The sequence below is a fragment of the Gracilinanus agilis genome, chromosome 2 (genome assembly GCF_016433145.1).
Source record: "Gracilinanus agilis isolate LMUSP501 chromosome 2, AgileGrace, whole genome shotgun sequence".
Classification (NCBI taxonomy): Eukaryota; Metazoa; Chordata; class Mammalia; order Didelphimorphia; family Didelphidae; genus Gracilinanus; species Gracilinanus agilis.
Genome location: NC_058131.1, coordinates 558464692 through 558487160, shown reverse-complemented (window position 1 = coordinate 558487160; position 22469 = coordinate 558464692). Strand labels below are relative to the sequence as shown.

At 37.1% G+C, this 22469-nt stretch overlaps 1 protein-coding gene across 3 annotated transcripts in view; it reads left to right on the top strand.

Moving 5' to 3' along the window:
* The first annotated feature begins 303 nt into the window (after positions 1-303).
* Positions 304-22469, top strand: part of CCPG1 (cell cycle progression 1) — a 68959-nt gene continuing 46793 nt past the window's right edge. For all 3 annotated transcript variants that reach the window (XM_044665295.1, XM_044665294.1, XM_044665292.1), the window contains exon 1: positions 304-371. The gene's annotated coding sequence lies outside the window, so the exon portion shown is untranslated. The remainder of the gene's footprint in view (positions 372-22469) is intronic.

Below are 22469 nucleotides of genomic sequence, written 5' to 3'. Positions count from 1 at the left end.
GTCCCGGAACTCGTTTCCATAACAACGAGCTCGTGCACCCCTTTTAGCGCTAAGGCCCGGATGTTGTGATCGCACAGCTGACACCCCGGGTGAGCCGCTGCTTCCTGATGTTGCCAACGGCGGGGCCGCATTGCTCTATGGGAATTGTAGTTCCTAGACTCCACCTTTCTTCAAAGACAGGTCGAAGGAAGGACTGCGCGTCCCAGCATGCCATTCGGCGCCACCGCCGGTCTCCTCCGTTGTCTCAGCAGCAGGAGCCTGTGAAGCAGGTTGTTGTTTTTATGAGAGGCGTCACTGGGGACCTGAGCCTCGGATCGCCGCCAGGACGACTGCTAGCGCTGGCTTCAGGAGGTGGCTCTGGCCACTTTCAGGTACGACTCGCATCACGTTTGGGTTCTCGCAGAGACTCCTGGTTCTGCCTTTGACTGGAGCGGACACCCTTTCTGGCTCCTGGGGTCGGCCCCTGCTAGGGCTGCAGCCTCAGCCCCACACAGCAGCTCTGAGGTTTCTCCCGGCTGCGCGCACCAACTCTTCGGGTGTCTGTTGACCCCACTTGAAGCGTGTGGCTTGAGTTTATGGAAAGAGGGAAGGGGTTTTTGATATCAGATTTCTTTCCCTAGACTTGGATGAAGCCTACAGGGTCCATATGGCGTGGAGTCTAACGCTCTACCGACACTACGGATCCTGCTTAATGGAATTTGCTTCGTGAAGCTTGTTTTTTTCCTCTTCCCTGCACCATCTGATAACGACCGAATTCAGTCTGGAATGGGAGCTGCCACTTCCATCCTGACGTTGGAACTAGGGTGGGGAGACGTAGAGGATCTCCCATTTCCCTAGTTTCGAGTCAATCCAGACAATATTTATTTATTGCCCAAGAGATGAGCTGGAGGATGTTCAAGTCCCCAGGGATAGGGAGCTCTCCTTGGGCAGCACTCCCACCCCCTTTGACTGTTCACCTCTTTGCCCTTGTACCAGCCTGCTCATCTCCCGCCCACCCCCCACCCCCGGTTGGATTTCTTCCAAGAGGCAATCAAAATTTACAAGCATTTAAGCCCCTACTATGTGCACTGTCCTAGGCTCTGGGGATACAAATACGAGAGTGAAAGACAATATTTGCCCTCAAAGAGCATATTTTCTCCTGGGGGAATACCGGGACTTTTTAAAGTAATAACAATATTTTCAACATAAATACAAAGCGTATGGGGGGAGGGTGAGTAACGACTTGGAGAAGCCAAGAAAGGCCTCTTGAGGGAGACAGCCCTTGAGCTGAGCAGAGTCTGGGGAGGGAGCAAGGGTGTCAACAGTCGGAGATGAGGAGGGAGAGCGTTGTAGGTATGGGTAGGTATGGGAGTGGGGGTGGGGGGAGAATTTAGCCTGTACCAAACCGCAAAGGCCGGAAATGTGGTATACAGCAAATTGCAAGTGGACTGGTTGGGCTGAAAGAACATAAATGTATTATCAGCCTAGAAAGATAAGCTGGATCCAGATTGTGAAGGGTATTTCACAGTCTGGCCCTAGTCTTACTTTTCAGGCAGTCAAATCAACAAACATTTATTGGAAATTATGTGCCAGGCACCATGTATAGGAGATAAAAGGGAAAATGAAGTGATAAAAAGAAAGGTGAAAACAGACCCTGCTCTCAAGAACCTCACAATTTAATGGGATACAAACAGAGGAATTTGTAAAGGTAATGAGTATTCACAGATACTTCTTAAACTGGGAAAAGACATGAAATAATCAGGCCTATATTTTAGGATTATAAATTTGGCAGCTCTATGATGGATGGGTTGAAGGGGGTAGAGATTTGAGGCAAGAATACCACCAATTAGGAGGCTATTGCAATAGTTCAGGGAGATGGCCTTTTAATTAAGGTAGTATGATATGTGAGTAAATAGGGAGAGAGATTTGAAGGATGTTGGGAAGAAGGATGTTGGGAAGTGAAATGACAAGGCTTGACAACTGATTGGATATTGGGATGTGAGAATGAGAAATTTTGAACAATACTGAAATTGTATACCTGGGTACTTGGAAGAAGGGTGGGGCCTTCAACAGAAATAAGGAAGTTGGAAGAACTGATAAGTGGAGAAAATACCAGTTATGTTTTGTACAAGCCTAGTTTGAAAAGTCAATGGGACATCTGGATATGTTACTATGGCAAAACCATTAAATTTAGTAATCTAGAGATCATTGTTGAACTTGGAGAGCCATATCCCTGTCTATCTAGTGGGGAGGTAAACCAGATTGTAAGGGATTGCAGTCAGAGGAAAGGGAAAAAGTGGAGGTACTGATTATAGGCATTTTTTTTCTTGAAGTTTAGTTATGAAAGGAAAGAAGATAGAGGATGATGCTTACTACCTATGTGACCTTGGGCAAGTCATTTTAACCTTAGGCCTCCAGATCTACATCTATGATAATTTTATGTCCATAAGCCTTTCCTGAGTTCCCTAACCAGAACTAATTGCTTCTCTGCCTCCTGGCTTCAAGTCTTTCCTAACCCTAGTCATTCTAGTGGCTTTATATCCTGTACATAGTTTGTTTGTACTTATTAGTTAGCTTGTTGTCTCCTCCATTAGATTATGACCTCCTTGAGGGCTGTTTTTGTATCTCCAGTGTTAGCACAGTGCCTAACATATATAGTAGGTGCTTAATAAATGTTTTTTGACTGACTGACTTTATTTTATAGCCTTTTAGATCTAGAGCTGGGAGGGATTTTTCAGAGGCTATCTAGAACATCCCTCTCTTTTTACACATGAGGAAATGGAATAACCCAAAGAGCTTAAATGACTTGTGCTAAGAAAGCAGGACTGGAATTCAAACTCAGGTTTATTTATCTATTTATTTATTTATTTGTTTGTTTTTAGAAAAAATTTTTCCATGGTTACATGATTCAAGCTCTTACTCTCTCCGCTCCCAACTCTCTCCCCCTCCCCCCTTAACTAACACACATTTCCACTGGTTTCTTCATGTGTCATGGATCAAGACCTATTTCCATAACCACTGAACTCAGGTTTGAATGTGGCCATCTATCACTCTGATTTGTATAACTCTCTTATTGCATTTAAAAAATCCTAAAACCTTACCTTCTATCTTAGACTCAATATTGAGTATCAGTTCTAAGGCAGAAGAGTAGTGAGTTAGGGTTAAGTGACTTGTCTTAGAGTCACACAGCTAGAACCCTCTGTCACTTTTACAAAATATCTTTTATCAGAGAGAATATGCTCATCATATTTTCTCTACTAAACTTTAAGAGTTCTTTGAGATAGGGAACTATCTTTTTTATCTTTCATCTATTCATATTTTCTACTGGATGCACTGAATATTTGTTGAATGAAAAGATATGTTTTATTAAATAGGGGAAACTTAGGATGGATAGACCAGTAGGAACCAGACAAAATAGTATTTTAGCCAGAGTAGACAACTGCCTAGATATAGTACAAATTTCTGGGATCTGGGTAAATCTCACCTGGCCTTCAAAAGCTTCTTGCATGTTTGTGAGGAAATCTTTTAATGTAAATATCATCTCTTATGAGAGTTTAATTCAAGCTTCCTACAAAAGACCATGAGAATAGTAAATGTTACTTTAAGCTTTCAAATCTTTCATACTTTCTTACTTTTGGCCTTACATCCAGTGTCTCTCTCTCAGACTCTGACTCTTTTCCCACATTCAGTCTGTTGCTATTTCCTGTCAATTCTACCTTCACTACATCTCTTATAAATGTCCCCTTCCTTCCTTAGACACTGCCACCAATGGAATACAAGTTCTCATCAATTTATTTCCAGTCTATTTTAAGAGTCTTCTCTTTAATCAGCCTATCTCAATCCCACTCTAGCATACTCTTCACTCAGCTATCAAAATGATCTTTCTAAATTTCAAATGTAAAACCCATTGTTTAGCCTTTAAAGCTCTTTCTTTCTTTCTAGTGTTTTTGTACTTTATTTTTCTCCTTATGCTACGTAAGCTAATGACACTAGCTAGTGAAATTATTCCAAAATTCATTTTCATTGGCTGTCTCTTGTTGGGAATTCTCTCTAGCTCCTCATCTCCTTCTTCTGGCTTCCTCAGCTCCCAGTTTCAGTGAAAATTTTACTTTTTGTCTGAAACCTTTTCTGATTCCCTCTGATATCACTCCTAATTTTTCCTGACCATATCTTATTTGTACATAATTGTTTGCATATTGTCTCTCCCTTTAGAAAATGAATTGAGTACAGAGACTTTTTACCTTTTTTTTTTTTAATGTATCCCAGAACCTAGCACACAAATGTTTATTGGATGATTGATTTTTTTTCTTGTCTGTTGGGATAGGATAGAAGACGAGATGAATTGAATACTGGGTCATTGCTTAGATGTTTTTCTTCAAAATTTACTTAAGGCTAGTCTCATCTTTAGCTATATATTGTTAGAACCTCTTCAACAATTATAAATACTTCTTTCTCCTCTCCTTCTGGCACTTTGCCTATGTCACTGGGGATACAAAGACAAGACGCTTAAAGTCCCTGCTCTCTAGAACTTTACTTTCTTTTGTAGCTACAAAGTAAATTTAAAGTACTTTTGGTAGGTTGTAGGATGGGAGATGCTAGCAGCTGAGATTGGGGTGGGAGGCATCCCTGTAGAATTCAAAAAAGTTTCTAGCGTAAGTGATATTTAACTGAGCTCTGAAGTTAGATAGGGATTGTAAAAGGCTGAAGTTAGGTGAAAATGTAACAAAAGCATAGTGATGGAGGGTGGAATGGCATGTATGACAGACAGCAAGCAGTCCTTTTTGGGTGGATTGTGGTGTGCAGGAAGGGGAGTAAATACACCATAAATTTGAGACTTCAAAGTCAGGATAGCATTTATCTTAATCTAAGGGTACTGAGGAACCAGTGAAATGACATGAGCAGAGCTCTAGTTTGAGAATGTTGCTTTGACAGCTGATGGTTGTCCTCTCCCCCTCCATTTGTCTGTTGATCCCCTCCCCTCTTTGATCTCTTTCCATTGAGCATTCTTCCATCTCTCTCCTCTCCTCACTCTCAGCTTTATCCAGCCTCCCTCTCCATCCTGGCCTTTGTTGATAGTAACCATTGTGTACCTAATACTCTGAACAAACGTAAATGATAAAACTTTGGCTTATGGGATGGGTTGGTTTTAAAAACTGAAGTGTGAAGGGAGGGGATCCTAATTACCTAGCCCAACTTCATTTCACAAATGAGGAAACTAGGACTTAGAGAAGTTGTACAAGTCCACAATCGGCAATTGGCAAAGCTGAGGATTTGAACCAGGTCGTTGAGCGTTATTTCCACTAGTGATAGTCTAGGAAAGAGGTAATGAGAGTAAATGCTTTGTTAGTAGAGAAAAGGTGTCGACATGGAATCTATAAGCCCCCAAACTTGTAGCCTAGAAAGATTTAAGTGACCTCTAGTCTACTTAGCTCAAAGGTGATAGCCTCAGGCTTGGATCCATCACTTGAGAGTTCCTTCCTGAGGAAAGGCCAAACCCAAGCCTAGTGACTCTGGCACAGTAGGTATGGAAATCTCCTAAGCTGAAGGTCCCAAGTTAGATCCTCCAATCCTGGGAAAGGAGGGTGTGGTATAATGGAGAGGCTTCCGGAGACCATATTTTATATATATAAAATTCTTAATTTTCCCCTTGGGCTCCAGTTCTCCATTTTCAGCTACTTGTTCAACATCTCCACATAGATTTCCCACTAGTACCTCAAACTCAACAGATTCAAATTAAACTAATTATTTTACTAACCCCTGCCCCCAACATTCTTAGTACTATGGATGATACTTCTATCCTGCCAGGGATTTAAGTACAAATCCTCTTCCTCTTCATCTTTACTTTAGTACTATTTAGTACTAATTGTCAAACTTGTTAAATCTACCTGTACATCTCTCCCTGTCATCTTTTTTTTCTCCTAATTTAGATTTAGAAATAACTTTAGAAACCATCTAGTTGAACCTCTCCTATTTTGTTTATTTATTTATTTGTTTGTTTGTTTTTTATTTAAGCCCTTATCTTCTGTTTTAGAATCAATACTGTGGGGGCAATTAGGTTGTTCAGTGGATTGGGAGTCAGGCCTAGAGAAAAGAGGTCCTGGGTTCAAATTTGGCCTCAGACACTTCCTAGCTGTGTGACCCTGGGCAAGTCACTTAACCCCCATTGCCTACTGCTCTTCTGCCTTAGAACCAATAAGACAGAAGGTAAGGGTTAAAAAAACAAAACAAAAACAAAACAAAAAACCAATAAAACAAAAAACCCAAACCAACCAATACTGTGTATTAGTTCCAAGACAGAAGAGTAGTGAGGGATAGGCATTGGTGATATAAGTAACTTGCCCAAGATCACCCAGTTAGGAAGTGTTTGAGGCCATGTTTGAACTTGAGGACTTTCTGTTCCACTGAGTGACCCAGCTGCCCTCCCACCTTCCATTTTATATTGAGGAAATATAACCTCTTGGAGGTGAAATGTTTTGTACCTAGCTAATAAGAAACCAGATATCCTGTTTCCAAATCTGGAATCAAATCTCATTCAGTTCTAACTTCTTAATTTAGGATCTCATTCATTCTTCTTTCTAGTGTATCTCATCTATTTACTTGATATTTGTCAAAGTAATCTTCCTTAGCAGTATTAGATTATTCTTTGTTCTGAACTCCTCAGAGGCATCCCATTTATAGCATAAAACACCATACTCTGGCATTTAATCTGGCCTCTAATCTGCTTTTCCAGGCTTGTTTCATTCTTTTTCCATATACATACTATAGCAGGGGTTCTTAACATTTTTTTAATGTCATGTACCTCTTTGGCAGTCTGGAAAGGCTTGAAATTTTCAAAAATTCATAAATTACCAAGGATTACAAAGGAAACCACTTATATTGAAATACAGTTATCCTACCATTATCTGGAGTCATTAAGGGAGTGACTCTATTATGTCTTGATAATCTTAAAAGAAGGATGGAAAGGAGGGGAAAAATGAACCCGGAGAAGGAAAAGGAAGGTATAGGGAAATTATCTCACACAAGTATTCAAACTGGGGTAGTTGAACCTCTCTCAAATGAAGTGGTCAAAGTTCACACAGTTGGGTACAGAAATATATTTCACTCAACAGGAAAATAAGAGAAATGGGAGAAAGGAGAAGGGAATTAGAAAGAGGATAGATTAAAGAAAGGTTTATTCCCAAGCAAAACAAACTCTTTAAATTAAAAAAAGGCCTCAGTGGAATTATTTGGCAGTATTTATTGTTGTTACTGTCAGAAATTTTTTACTATATGTATGGAATGCCTTTTGGGCACCCCCGGAGCACCCAAAAATAAACTCTAGGAGGCCAAGAGAGACATGCTAGGAAAAATAGACACTTTATTAGTAGTTGTGCAAGAGTGAAGCACGCCTCAGGCTAGAAAAACTTCAGGCTATGCTCAAGTACCAAACTAATCCCATCCTCTCTCTTTATATATATATGAGGCATAAATATAAACTGTTTGCAAATTGCTTTTCCCTCCTGTCGAAATCATCCTGGTCATCCAGAATTTATCTTTTAGGTTGATAGTTCTTATAGTCAGTCAGAGGTGCTAAACTGTTTCTGTCTATGAGGGCATCCTATTCCTTGACACTTTTTGGTGCCCAGGAAGAGAGTGAAAAAGTTACTTAACTTAAGTTACAAACTTTCTCTCCTGAGAAAAACTCCTTTTGCTTATTTCTTATCTCTGGGCTGTACTATCCCTGGGTGATTCAAAGGCATTCAAATTAAGTAAGGGGAGAGAGAGGCTGTGAGGCTAGTAAAAGGCTGGAAGATGTTTATCTAAGAGAAAGTTTCAAACAATGGGGGTTTGCTAAATCACTCAAGGTTTCAAAGGTGCTTTTAGAATGTCAATACATTCTAAGGGCGCTCCTTGGAGAAGCTAGGAGGGAGAGCCTAGAGAAAGGTAAAAGGTTGTTAGTTTACTGACAGTCTCTAGCCTCTGGTTTTTAAAACTAATTTCTAAATCACTAGACCACAATTTTTTTTAAACCTTTACCTTCCATCTTAGTATCAACTGTGTATTGGTTAAAAAACAACACCCCCCCCCCCCCCCCCTTACCTTCTGTTGTAGAATCAGAAGAATGTTAAGGGCCTGACTCTCAAACCATTGAGCCACCTAGCTGCCCCCTAGACATGCCCTAAAACACTTATGAGGGAGATACAGGTTTTCTTTTTTCTTCTTCTTTTTTCCTCCCTCTTCTTGCTCAGGCCTGAAGGGCCAAAAGGCTTTTGTGTTGGAGATAGAGGTAGGGCAGTTCTGTCCTGCTAGGAGATACTAACTTGTACTGTAACCTTGAAAATTTAGGGTTGTTAGCCAAATATCACTGAGAATTACACATTTAATCTCATCCCACACACTATAGTAAAAAAATCAATCATAATAATTTTACCTTTAGTATTAAAAATAATTTATACAGCACTCACTTTAGTTTTCTTTTAAAAATATTTTATGTTCTCCACTTAATTATATGTAATACATTTTTTACATTCATTTTTCAATATTTTGAGTTCCAAATTCTCTCCCTCTTTTTCTAACTCCCTCCCTGAGATGGTAAGTAATCTGATATAGGTTATACATGTGCAATCATATAAAAAATATTTATGTGTAGTAGTCATTTTTGGGAAGAAACTTCAAACCAAATAAGTGAAGAAAGAAAGTGAAAGATAGATATATTGGCCTACATTCATACTCCATCAGTTTTTTCCTCTGGAGGTGGATGACATTTTTCATCATGAGTCCTTTGGATAATTGTATTGCTGAGAATAGGTAAGTCATTCACAGTTGTTTGTTGTACAGTATTGCTGTTACTGTGTACAGTGTTCTCTTGCTTCTATTCACTTTGCTGCATCAATTCATGTGAGTCTTTCCAGTTAGCAAACAAACTCTCAAAGCTGTTAAAAATACAGCCTTTTTTTTTTTTTTTTTTTTTTTTTTTGCTAAGGCAAAGAAATGAAATCTGAGTGGTGTTCATCAATTGATTAATGAAAGGTCCAGCAAGTTATGATGTATACATGTGATGGAATGCTGTTGTGTTGTTTGAAATGATGGTTTCTGAGAAATCTGGGAAGGGTTGAATGAACTGATTCATAGTAAAGTGAAAGAACCAAGAGAACCATGTATAAAATGACAAAAATATAAAGACAAACATCTTTGAAAGACATAATGACTAGCTTCTAAGGATAAAACATTCTCTCCACATCTTGATGGACTCAGTTCAGAATGAAGCAAATATTAATATATATGCATATCATACGTATTATATACATGTATGTGTATATATTAAAATGGCCAGTTGTAAAAATTTGTTTTGCTTGACTACTATACATATTTGTAGCAGTGATTTGGTTTTCTTTCTCTTGGGGGGGTGGGGGGGCAGTTGGTTAGGAAGGAAATAAGGACATTTTTCAATGATTAAAAAAGTAAAATTAAAAAATAAAGCAATAAAAATATTCTTAAAACAAGTTCATGGTTCTCAGGTTAAAAATCAATGCTTTATGATACAACTACTATCCTAGCCTATGCTCCCTGCCTTCACATTTCAAGACTGGCGTTTTTTCTGTGCATGGAATCCAGCCATTATTCATTTGTTTTGAATTCTTGGTACTTAAAATCCCAGCCCAAATACCACTTCCTCCTGAAGCTTCCACCTTGCCTACCTCATCTGGATGTAATCTTTTAAAAAAATAGTTTTATTATTTTCATTTTTCAAATAAAGAAGTATGTTTTTAATCACTCTCCCTTTATATACCACAATGAGGAGCCTTAAAAACAATCATTCAATACATATGTTGGAACAAATTCCCCTATTAGCCTTCTCTAAAAATGCAGGTCTTCTGTATTTTTTTAAATTCATTGCCTCTCCGTCAGTTTTGGGGTGATGAGTTTCTTCTTGATTCTTTTAGATTAATGGTTTGTCATTTCATTCCTTCACATTTTCTTTGAACATTTTGTCTTGCCTTTGTTCTTATCACAATCTACTTCACATTCTGCTTATTTGTATATATGTCTTATGGGAATGGGATTGTATTCTTTTTCACCTTTGTATCCTTGTACATAGCAGTATATACTTTTATTAATAATTTAATGATTATAATAATAATTGACATATACAAAGATCATTTATAATATTTTAAGGTAGGTTATTAAAAGAACCCTAGAGTCTACTCTGTAGTAGTTTTTCTGTCTTGTCTGGCATTCTATCCCTCCTTCAAACTCATTATTCTTGTCTCCACTTTGAAGATGGAGTAAGTTCAGAGACTTACCCAACATTACATATCTAAGAAGTGTTAGAATGGGGACCTGAACCTGTCTTCTGTCTTTTAGTCCAGTGTTGTCTTCAATTAAATTCAACAAAGAGATCTTGAGAAACCCAAACTATGTTAGTGCACACCCTTCATCCTGTTGTGCCTTGTGCTTATTTTCTTAGCAGATAAAAGACTGACCAAATAAACTCATTTGGTTGCTAAATTTTACCAGTGTTTTGGGAGTAGGGAGTGAATTTTTGACCTAGAGACATAAAACTAACAAGAGGTAAATATAATATCTGATAACCTGAAGAAATTGATCTTATTTTGATTGCCTCCTCTTTTTTTAACTGGTATATTGAGATAAGCCTTATATATTTGGCTTTTCTTTATGAATTAAAAGATACCACATTCTCATTTGGTAAGTTTATGGATTGATTGTCAAAAGGCAAACCTTCTAATCTTTCAGAAGAGATTATCTGGATTTGGTGAGGCACTGGATTTGTAGATATTGAGATTTAGTGCATTTTATTAGTATTTGTAGTTAGGTTATAGGTAGGGATAAGGTTTAATGGGCTAGACTGACTTTTGGCTAATGAAAGGAAATATTATCCTCTCAGTTTCTGTTTTGTTGCTTTACGCCATTATTTGTAATCTAAAACCATTTCTGTTATGAGTTTTGTTTCTAAGAATTACATGATTTAAATGTGCTATGCCTTTTAAGTTTTGATTTTTGTGATTTGAAAGGAAATAAGCAGTAATAGGTGGATCCACTGGACATTACAGAAGATGTACTTGATAAATTATAGGATATAATTTATGTTTGAAAGAAGAGATTCCTACAATGTTAGATAAATTTCAGTTAAAGCTAGCATTGGTGTATTCAAGTAGATTGATGCAGAGCTAAGCAAATTGAAAGACTGCAATTGGTTCCCTTAAAGTGGAGGAAGGGACAGGAAGTGGGACTTTGGCTCATCGACTGCTCCTTGGAGGATTGCTCCTGGATCTTCCCCTTTGGACTTTGGTGTTGGAGGACTTTGCCTTGGGTGGGTGAGTAACTGGTCTTCTTTTCCTGGCTTCTGGAGAGATTGGTTCCAGACAGGCCTTCCTTTCCTGGAGGAGGCTGTTAGTAGAACCCTAGCTGTGGATGCCACCGGATTTCTGGCTGAGAATTACTGGAAAATCCACATGGGGATAAGGAACGTTATTGAGCCCTGCTGGAGCTGAGCCCCACACCCGAACAGCGCTTAGGGTGATAGACTAGATAATTCTCTACATTCTTCTTATATTTTCCCACTTTCACTCTTTCCACCTAAATTTTTAACTCTTACATTTTCTTGCTAAAATCCTTTACTCTTCTTTTGCCAAAAAAATCCCAAATGGGGTTATGAAGAATTGGACATGACTGAAATGACTGAACAACAACAATAACAGGTTGGTTATATGTTGCAGTTTGTTTATTCTCACTATGTGCATTACCATTGTTGTCTTTGTGAACTCATATTTAGTTCTTTGGAGATAGTGTAATTCCCTGTGGTGCTACCATATAGCAATACTCAAAATGTAAGTTTTAAATAGAAGGGCTATCAAAATGCTTTGTAGCTGCCCCAAAACAATCCAGGGTGCTCTTCTTTTTCATTCTGAGACCTGCTACTTGTCTATCTTTTCCAGTTTCAGTTAAACATACTCTTGGACAAACTCTATAGGATATCCTTTCAGATGAATCTGGACCACAGGCATTTTTTCATCTGCTTATTCCTTCTAGTATGGTAGTACGAAATTATGCAGATATTCTTTTTGGATAAGGGTGTTTTCAGACCTACTAGCCTTGGTTCACTTAAAACAGAAACTGCAGACTCATTTCCTATGAACTGTTAGAAGGAGGTTCTATTGTGGAAAAAGTGTTTGTTGCATTATGAAGTAGAAATTGTTACTTTTTGAACTGTCTTCTTGGTTACTTTCCATCAATTATAATTATATTGAAAAGGTGGCACAATTATTATTTTAAGTGTAGATTTCAGTTCGATAAACTCTTTTCCTCACCTTCAGAGAATGAATTTTAGGCTTATGATTGAAAGGAAAGCAACAATAAACCTTTTAAATATCTTTTAAAACTAATTGTATTAATTATATTAATTACCTTATTAACTAAATAATTGTATTCATTGTAATTCTCATTTAAATTTTGAATGTAGTTTTCTGGAAGAGTTAGAGATGCAGTAGTTTAATGACTTTAGTTTAAATCAGTGCATTTGGGTGAAGGTGGGGGTGGGGTGCAATACTCCTTAAGTCACAAAACCTTCTGAAACATGGATTCTTATTTAAAAGTCATTTAGTCCAATCATCTCATAAACTTTTTAGTATTTTAAGGTTTATAAAACACTTTGCACATATTTTCTCATTCTTCACTACAACCTCACAGGTGCTTAAATTAAAAAGAGGCTATGACTTACCTAGTCAAACAGTAGAGCCTAGTTTGGAATCCAGATTCTCTAACTCTTATAATCCAGTACTTTTTTAAGGTCTATTTGATTTCTTGAAACAGCTTAGGCTTACCTTTCTTCCTCTTTTTAGAAACAGAAAGAAATAATGGCCTCATCTAGCTCACTAGATTTTCAGACTACTAAATAGAAAGGTCCTGAAACTGTGGGTTTATTTTTCTCTCTCAAGTCTGAAGAGCTCAAACAATGCAGTTGGTAAGAATAGAGTATTATTTTAAAAAATACTTTTGAAATGAGACTTTTGTGTTAATTACATGAATAATTGTTATTTGGATATGCTTCCACTATATCTGGAAGATCAATAATGTGGATAAGTATAAGATTTTGATCCAAAGAACAGGCAGGTTATAGTCTTTGGCCTTCTTGGAAGACATTTTAGCCTTTGGCTAATCCTAGTGGCTCTTATTTCAGCATTTGGCCCTTTACTAAAATAATTGCAAAATAGATGTAAAACAAAAATTAGGAAGATTAAATTTTATTAAAATATAGTAGATTTTAAGGTCATTTTTTGTAGTTCTGTAGTGATCAGGTTTACATGATTAGATGCTAATTTAAAGAGGTTTTTATGTGAAAGATCATCTCATTCTTTCTGCAAAGTGAAGTTAATTCTAGTAAGAATGGCTAAAACTTTTTATTTTATTCATTGTGGGGACATAACCTTTAAAATTTTTTTTCCCCACAGTTCTTTGACTCCTTCATACTAGGCATTGGTGGATATGCAAAAATTAAATAAAACACTGTACCTACCCTCCAAATTTTAAGTTTGGGTTCATTTTGTCAGTGTGAGTAAACATTTCTTATAAATTGTTGCCTTTTTTAGATCAAGAAAACCAGAAAAGGATTACTTTATCTTCAAATACAGCAATAGTTGCTTTTGTTTCTCAATGAAGGATATTACACCATTGAAGAAAACAAACTCATAGTGCCCTTCTTCACTACCTCAAATATCTGTGGAGCAATTGTGTATTGACTCAACTCTCTTTTGCAAAAAAAAAAAAAAAAAATCTGGATCCAAAATAGTTAATCTACTGAATGTCATTGTTGCTATTTCTCTTTCTCTACATCACTAAAATTTGTCCTTGGATTCTAGTTTACTTTAGGGCACATTTTAGCATTTGAAGTATAATTCTAGTTAATGTTATAACTGGGAGCCCTTTCCATTCCATTTCTGGTAGGGATAAGCTTTCTGTGCAACCATTTTCATGACATGATTTGTAAGCAAAAGTGCAGGGTAATAACATGATCCTGTTTAACCTTTTTATAAAACAAAATTACTTAAATGAGTCTCTGTTATTCCAGCATTATTTTCTTCATTTAAACTTTACTTCTCTTGAGGGAATTACCATTTTAAAAATGCAATTCCTTATTACTAGGATGAACTATTATTGTTTTTTCAAAGATGATATAGTCATTATAAAATGTCTAAATTGCTTATCCACTTTGTGCAAGATGTTACAATTGCAGCTGTTTTGCCTCTTGGGATCTCTTTTTAGAAATTAGGCCGACTTGTTAAAAGTCATGTATTTGGGTTGGGGGGGCAGCTAGGTGGCTCAGTGGATTGAGAGCCAGACCTAGAGACTGGGAGGCCCTGGGTTCAAATCTGGTTTCAAGATACTTCCTACCTGTGTGACTCTGGGCAAGTCACTTGACTCCCATTGCCTAGCCCTTACCACTCTTCTGCCTTGGAACCAATACAGAGTATTGATTCCAAGATGGAAGGTAAGGGTTTTAAAAAAAAAAGTCATATATTTGGATTAAAGAAAACAACGTTAAGAGAATGCTCAAATGGAACAGGGGACACAACTTGAAACTGACCCTCAGACCACTCTATAATTGTTTTTTTAACTTTAATGGGTCCATATCCTCTCAGAAGGCAAACTAATTTTCTCTTTTTTTGATTTGTTTTTGGTAGCCCTCTAGCACCTTAAAAATTTTTTTTTAAGTTTAATTATGCATTTTGATAGCACATTTATTTCTGGTTATACCCTTCGCCCAACCTATCTAGCTTTCTCTTGTAACCAGGAATTAAAAAAAAAAAATGTTCAGCAAAACCTATCAACAAATTGCTCTGATCTGAAGGAAAATGTTACATTCCATGCCATTAGTCTTCCACTTTGTAAAGGCTAGAGGTTCAGTTGTTAATCTCTTTGAGCTTGGCCTTGTCATTATAATTATAGAAGTCCCTGTTTATTTCCCTGTTCTTTCTAGTTACAGTACATTGTTGAAGTCTTTGTGGTTCCCAGACTTTTTTGGCCTATTGTCCCCTTTCCAGAAAAAATATTACTTTGCGCCTCCTGTCACATACTATCACCGCCCCCTTACAGTTATTCACTGCCCCCAAATGCACCTGTGGCCATCACTGCCTCCCTGGATCGCTGCTGCAGCATCCACCAGGGGGTGATGGCACCCACTTTGGGAATCACTGGCTGTAGACTCTCCATTTTCACTGCCGTCATTGCCTTTCCAGTCTCTCAGCTCTCAGTCTTAAGATGGAGATATAGCAGGATGAAAAAACCAAGCATACAAACAATAACCTTCTATTTTTGGTTACAGAAAATAAGGTTTAAAAGGTTAAAAAATTAATATGTAATAGGCTATTCTACTTACTAATTGTGTGAATTTGGGACAAGTCATCCAACATCAAGACCTTGGTTTCTTCAACTGTAAAATGAATGAGTTGGAGTCATTGATTTCTGAGACCTCTTGCAGCTTTAACATTTGATGAGATTTTGCATATTCTTTTGGAGGTGAAGTTTAGATGGGGATGAGTGAGTCACTAGGTAAGTACACAGGGAGTGTCACATCTTAGACTTAGGTTTCTTGAAACTAAGAACTGTTCTCTTTTTTCTATTTCATGCTGCCTCTTGATGAGAGACAGGTACTACAGTGCAAAGAATGCTGAATTTGGAATTTAGAGGACTTAGGCAGGAGGTCCAGCTCTGCTTCACACTGCTTCTGTACCCTTTCTTATCTGCTCTGGGCCTCAGTTTTCTGAACTCTGAAATTAGAGAGTTTGGCTAGATGAACTAGGTTCTAAAGATCTCTTCCAGCTCTTAATGATCCTATAATTTAAAAAAAAGTGTATTGCTCTATTTCTATTATGCACAGGGAACTTGATGATAAAGATAATTATTTATGTTATATAAATGATATATTGTTTACAAAATACTTTGCTCCTGGCACTCAGTTTTCATATAGTCTGCAACATGAGGCTTTTCCTGATGCTCCTGCTACATTGCCTTCTCTACATATTACCTTGTGTTTATTAGGTGTTTATGTTGCCTTTACATATACACGTGTTGTTTTGTATAGAATATGAGCTCCTTGATGGCTAGGACTTACTTTGGTTTTTATTTTCATATTCCCAGTATTCTGAATCAATTCTTGATTATTGATCTGACTAGATCATATACATATGGTATATAAATGTCAATTATAGAAATACTTTATAAGGTACTATGTAAGATGGCATGTAGATTTAACAAGTGACATAAGGGATAATATTATCTCTGAAATAATATGATCAGAAAAGGAGTTGGACAGGGTCACACAGCTAGCAAAAGTGAAAAGTAACACAATGATAAACTGAATGCTATATCCACAAAATGTTAAAAGTCTGAGTGCTATATCCACAAAATGCTAAAAGCATACTGAGTATATCATCCATGAAAGAGAATGGGAGGATGCAGTTAGGAATTTAGTAGAAAGAGTTGTGGAAGAGTTGGGACTGATCTAGAAAGTATACTCACATAGATGAGATCCTATGTATTATTATTACTATCTTTATTATTATTAGTATTATGAACAATAACTCATGTATATTTTTTTTTTATCCTGGGACTCCATTCTAGGAGCATAGGGCCACAACCAGTAGGCAATGGGTCGCTCAGGGTCACCCAGCTAGGAAGTGTCTGAGCCCGGATTTGAACCTAGAACCTTTCGTCTCTAGGCCTGGCTCTCAATCCACTGAGCTAGCCCAGCTGCCCCTACTTTAGGTTGCAGTTTCTTTAGCAGATGTAGTTTTTACAGGGTGGGGTTGCTAGCCCCACGCCCAACCCTCCTCCTTTTTCATCTGGGCTAGGGACCGTCCTTAGCCCAGGAGTGGTAAGGGTGGGCGATAGGGGTCAAGTGACTTGCCCAAGGTCACACAGCTGGAAGTGTCCGAGGCCAGACTTGAACCTAGGACCTCCAGTCTCTAGGCCTGGCTCTCAATCCACTGAGCCACCCAGCTGCCCCTTACTGTATATAGTACTTTAATATTTGTAAAACATTTTACATATGTCGACTCATTTGATCCTCACAACAATCTATGTAGGTGTTGTCATTAGCCTCATTAAAGATGAGGAAACTAAGGTTAAGTGATATGCTCAGGGCCCCATAGATATAATAAGTGTCTGAGACAGGATTTGAAATCTTGACTCTAGGGCAGGTAGGTGTCATAGTGGATTGAGTGCTAGGCCTAGAGTTGGGAAGACATGAGTTCAAATGTGACCTCAGACACTAGCTCTGTGACCCTGGGGAAGTCACTTACAATGCCTCAGTTTCCTCATCTGTAATATAAGCTAGAAAAGGAAATGGCGGACCACTCCAGTATTTTTGCCGAGAAACCCCAAATCGGTCATGCCTAAAACAATAATATCCCGACTCCCAAAGTTCCAAACTGTGTCTATAGAGTCATCTAGATTTGACTTGTTAGTATTCAAGTCAATAAATCTTCAAAAGTCTGTTCTAGGTAAGTAGGCCCTAAGGAGATAGAGTTTAGGAGACATAGTCCCTGCCTTCAGGGAACTAGAAAGGGTAAAAATTCACATACACAAATAGTTATAGCTGCCAAAAAACAAAAACAAAAACAAAACAATCCAAAACCCAAACAAAATATTAGAAAAAAATTTAGAAAGATTATTTTCTGTGTTTTTCTCTTGTGATTTTTAAGGTAGGGTGAGATCAGAGAAAACATCATTTGGGTTGGCAACTCCTGAATTAGCCCAAATTAGAAGTGGCTAATCAATAAACATTAAGTGACTACTATGTTCCAGGTACTGAATTGAAACTCTACATTCTCAATAGGTCAAGTCAAGAAACATGTATTAAACTATTACTTCAGATAGTGGGGAAGGCAGTGATAATAATAATAAGACTTGGGTAGAATGGGAAACACTGTCCCAAGTCTGAAAGGCTTTCAGACTAGAGAAATATTTATTCCTTAAGATTTCTAACTGAACTAAAAACAAAAATATACTTTCATAGTCTGTTGGGGAGATCTTTAAACATAAATAATCTGCTATTTAAAGCAAAAATATTGCTTTTGATGTATACCACTGTTCTTTATTAGAATAGACAATTATCAATTCATTTAAAATTATATAAAATTACTTTTTAGGTGTGAGAAAGCCAGTATTTTAACTATGTCATGATAGTATCTTTTAAGCACTTTTGAAATTCTATCCCAGTTACTGAATTGCCTTTAAAAAAAATAAATTAATATTATACTTTATTTTTACATTACTTACATTTCCAATGCATCTCCTCTCTTCCCTTTCCAAAGATCCACTTCTTATAATAGTCTAAGGTGAGGGGGGGAGGGGAAAATAGTTCATCAAAACTATCAAACATATTGAAATGTTTGGCATTATGTGTAGTGTTGCATACCTAGTAGCTTGCCCTATCATCCTCCCACACCTTTACAAAGAAGCAGGGTATAGACCTCCTCTTGGTGGCCAAGTTCAGTCATTATGATTTTGTAATATTCAATTTCAAATCAACAAGCATTTATTAAGTTTCTGTTATGCACCAGATACTGCTAAGCTCTAGGGATACAAAGAAAGGCAAAAGACAGTCCCTCCTTTCAAGGAGCCTACAATCTAATGGAGAAGATAATATGTGACCGGTTATGTACAAACAAGATACATACAAGAATAAATTGGAGGTAATTTCAGGAAAGGCATTAAGATTAAGGAGGATCAGGAAAGGTGTTTTGCAGAAAGTAGTAGTATTTTAGCTGAGACTCAAAAGAAGCCAGGGAAGCCAAGAGGCAAGGATGAGGAGGGAAAGATTTCCAGGAATGGAAAGACAGTCATTGAAAATAATTTGTTGAGTTGAGAGATGGAATGTGAACAGTAAGGAGGCCAGAGTCACTGTATTAGAGTATGTGTAAGATTTTATATTTGATCCTGGAAATAAAACAAAGAATTTATTGAATAAGAAAATGAAATACAAACAGACCTGTATTTAAGAAGATCACTTTGATAGCTGAATGGAGAATGGTCTGGAGTGGAAAGAGGAGCCCAACCAGAAGGCTATTTGAATAGTCCAGGCATGAGATGAGAACTAAACCAAGGTGGTGGTCAGAGGAGAAAGAAGGGGTGTATGAGAAATTGTGAAGGAAGAATCAAAAGGATTTGGCCACTGATTTGAATATAGCAGGAGGGTGATGAGTCAAAGATGTATCTTTGACAGTATTAAGGAAGATATCTATGAGGCATCTCATTTGTGATATCCAGTCAGCATTTGAAGATGTGAAGCAGGGTCAGGAAAAAGGTTAGGGCTGGATAAATAAGACACACAGATGATAATTGAATCCATGGGAGCTGATGACATCATTAAGTAAAATAGCACAGAGGGAAAAGAAAAGAAGCCCAGGTCTGAGTCTTAGGTGAAACCCATTCTAAGTGGGTGTGACTTGAACGAATATCCATTAAAGGGGACTGAGAAGTGGTTAGACAGGAGTGGAAGAGAAGGAGGAGAGAGCATTGTCAAGAAAACCTAAAGAGAAGAGATTATTAGTGAGAAGAGGATACCAAGGAATGCCAATTCATGAGGAATACTGTACTGTAAAAATGTCAGCTCTTTAAGATGCACCTCTTTATGGGTTGTCATTAAAGCTAGACTTCTGCTTGTCTAGTTAACTTCAATATAGATATTTCAAATAATTTTTTCAAAGATTTTATTTTCTCAGTTACATGTAATAATAATTTTCAACATGTTTTCCAAAATTACAAGATGCAAATTGCCTCCCTCCCTTCCTTCTCTCCTCCTACTTTTTATTTGACTGCTTAGTATAGAGATGTTAAGGAGTCAAATAACATTTATATGTCAGCTTATGGTTTAAATTTATTTATGGTGTAAATTTCTTACTCTTTTTATAAAGCTGAGTTTTAAACTGTTTTCTGATAATAAGAGTTCCTTCCTTTTCATCCTATCCATGTTCTAAGGACTGGTTCCAAGGTAGAAGAGCAGTAAGGGCTAGGAAATTGGGGTTAGTTGATTTGCCTAGAGCCACAGGGCTATGAAGGGTCCACCTAGCTGCCTTTTACTTTCTCACTTATATACTCTATTCTTTTCATTATAAATCCCTTTCTATGTCAACTTTTTATACTACTTAATTTGTATACAGCAGAGAAAGATAGAGCCCCTTTGTGGCTTTCATGATATGAAGTGAAATTTTAGGCAAGACTTTTTACTTATTATTTTTTGTGGCTAATTTAGAGAATTTGTAATAGACTATACTTATTTATGTGTAATGTATTACTGTTTTGCAAGACTGTAAAAAATCCTCTTTTGTTCTTACAGGAAGTTTTTTCCCCCCAAGGAAACATCTTTATTCTATTTTTGAATAATCTCTGAAAGGCATTTTTTTTAAAGTGAAGTTTAGATAAAATGCTATGGGTAGGGAAGTTTAAAGATGGAAAAATATCATGTTCATTGCATCACTTGATGGAATGTTAATATATATCCATTTCCCTTCTGAATACTTCTGAGGCCTCTGCTGACAACCCATTGTTTACTTTAGAACAGAATTTTAGCCATGTAGGAGAATAATGCTCCTATTCTTCTCCATCATGCCTGTGATTCTAGAAGATGAGGTTATGGAAACCTGTTCTTTTTCATAGTAAAATGTAGTTATTCAGGAATGATGAAGGTACCAGCATATCAGGTAACAATCCATGTCTAATTTATTGAGATTAGAATAATTACTTTGTATAGGGAAAAGCAAGTAAGAAAACAGGTATATTTGTGTTTGTTTTTAGTGATGGTAATATTTAGACCCTTTAATTCACTCATTTCCTATACCTTGGTTTCTGAATTCCTCTGTTCTTTTTTTCATTAAAATAAGTTTTAGTTCAGGGAGAAACATTTTTAATATCATAGATTTTCCTGTGTATTAGGGGATAATCTAGAAGTCTTGATTATGAGGGTACAGAGAAAATAATTTTTAAAAAGGCTACTTTTATATACAGTTAATTTAGAAGAATTTATGTTCTTCTTCTTGAAAAAATTTGCTTTAAATATAACAAGCATATAAAATTTGACTCAGTGATTGAAATGAGAAAAAATTTAGTATATTCTTTCATCTGATGCAGGAGTCCATTTTTCAGGTATATGGTAGAGGAGTAGTCATTTAGTCTGTCTATAACACTTCTAATGACTTCTGGATTTCTTATTAATTCATAAGACAACTAATTTCATTTTTAAAAGCTTTAATTGTTAGAGAAATAAGCTGCAATTTCTTTCCCTATAACTTCTACCCTTGGTACTAGCTCAGATCTTAAGAAAACTAAGATAGAATGAGATTTTATCCTCCTTCCATTTATTCCCTAATTTTTCCTTTTCTTAAACTCCTTAAGTCCTAAGACCCACTTCTAAACTCTAATATTCTACTTTAACCACACATGTAGGAATGGTTATGTGTGAGATGCAATCAATATGTAATTCTCAGGATAATATTTGACTGGTGACCAGGACCCCAGCAAGAGTTAGTCCCTTCAGAATAGAGATCGCCCTACCCCTATCCCTAACACATAAGCCTTTTTTGGCCTCTTTGACCTGAGTGGGACAGAAAAACCTCTATCTTTCTTTTAAGAAGTGTATTTTAAGTTTTTCCTTTAGGTGTATACCCCAGTAATGTTAGGATACTCCCTTCAGCTATCAGTAAATTGACAACTTTCTCCTTCTCCCCTTTTCTCTAAACAGTCTTAGGAGCCTCCTGTCCCTTTCCCCACCATATTTAAATGCTTGCTTTGAATTTCAAGAGACCCTATAAGATAAGGCTTCTGGAGGGAGTTTCTCTCCAAAGGGAAAGTTTACAACTTAAAATCCCTGTATCTGCCTTGGTACTAAAAGTGTCAAAGGATGTTCCTGTAGATAGATACATTTTAACACCTTCTGACCCTACTGAATGTTCTTTAAACTATCAACTTTGAAGTCAGGGTTCCAAATAACTGGAATCTGACAGGATGAATGTAGTGGGGGGAGGGGCCTGCATTTGGAAACTATAAATTCAGGGTCTTAAGTTTGATGCTTCGGCATTGTCTTGAGGTCTGCAGCTTGACAAGTGTCCAGCTCTTGTGCAGTAGCTAATAAAGCCCCCATTTTGCATCTTCTCTCTGCCTCCCAGTTTTGTATTTTTGGGTGCTCTGGGGAGTCCATTATTAGTGGCACCCCTATTCCACACAGTTATATGTTAGATCTTGACATTAACCATAAGTGTTCCACTTCCCTTAATTAGAAACTGATGTTCTCTTATATGACTACAACTCCTTCTTTCCTCTTTCATGCTGATTTTTTTTTTTTTTATCCTCATGAAGACCTCCTGTCTTCTATTCCTTGGTACTTTCTCAGGTCATTATTATTCTGACTCTGTCTTTGCTTTCCCACCTCTCCAATTTCAACTTGAGAACCATTTCAGTTCTACCTTGCCTTGACCTACTCTCATATCTATGCTCAT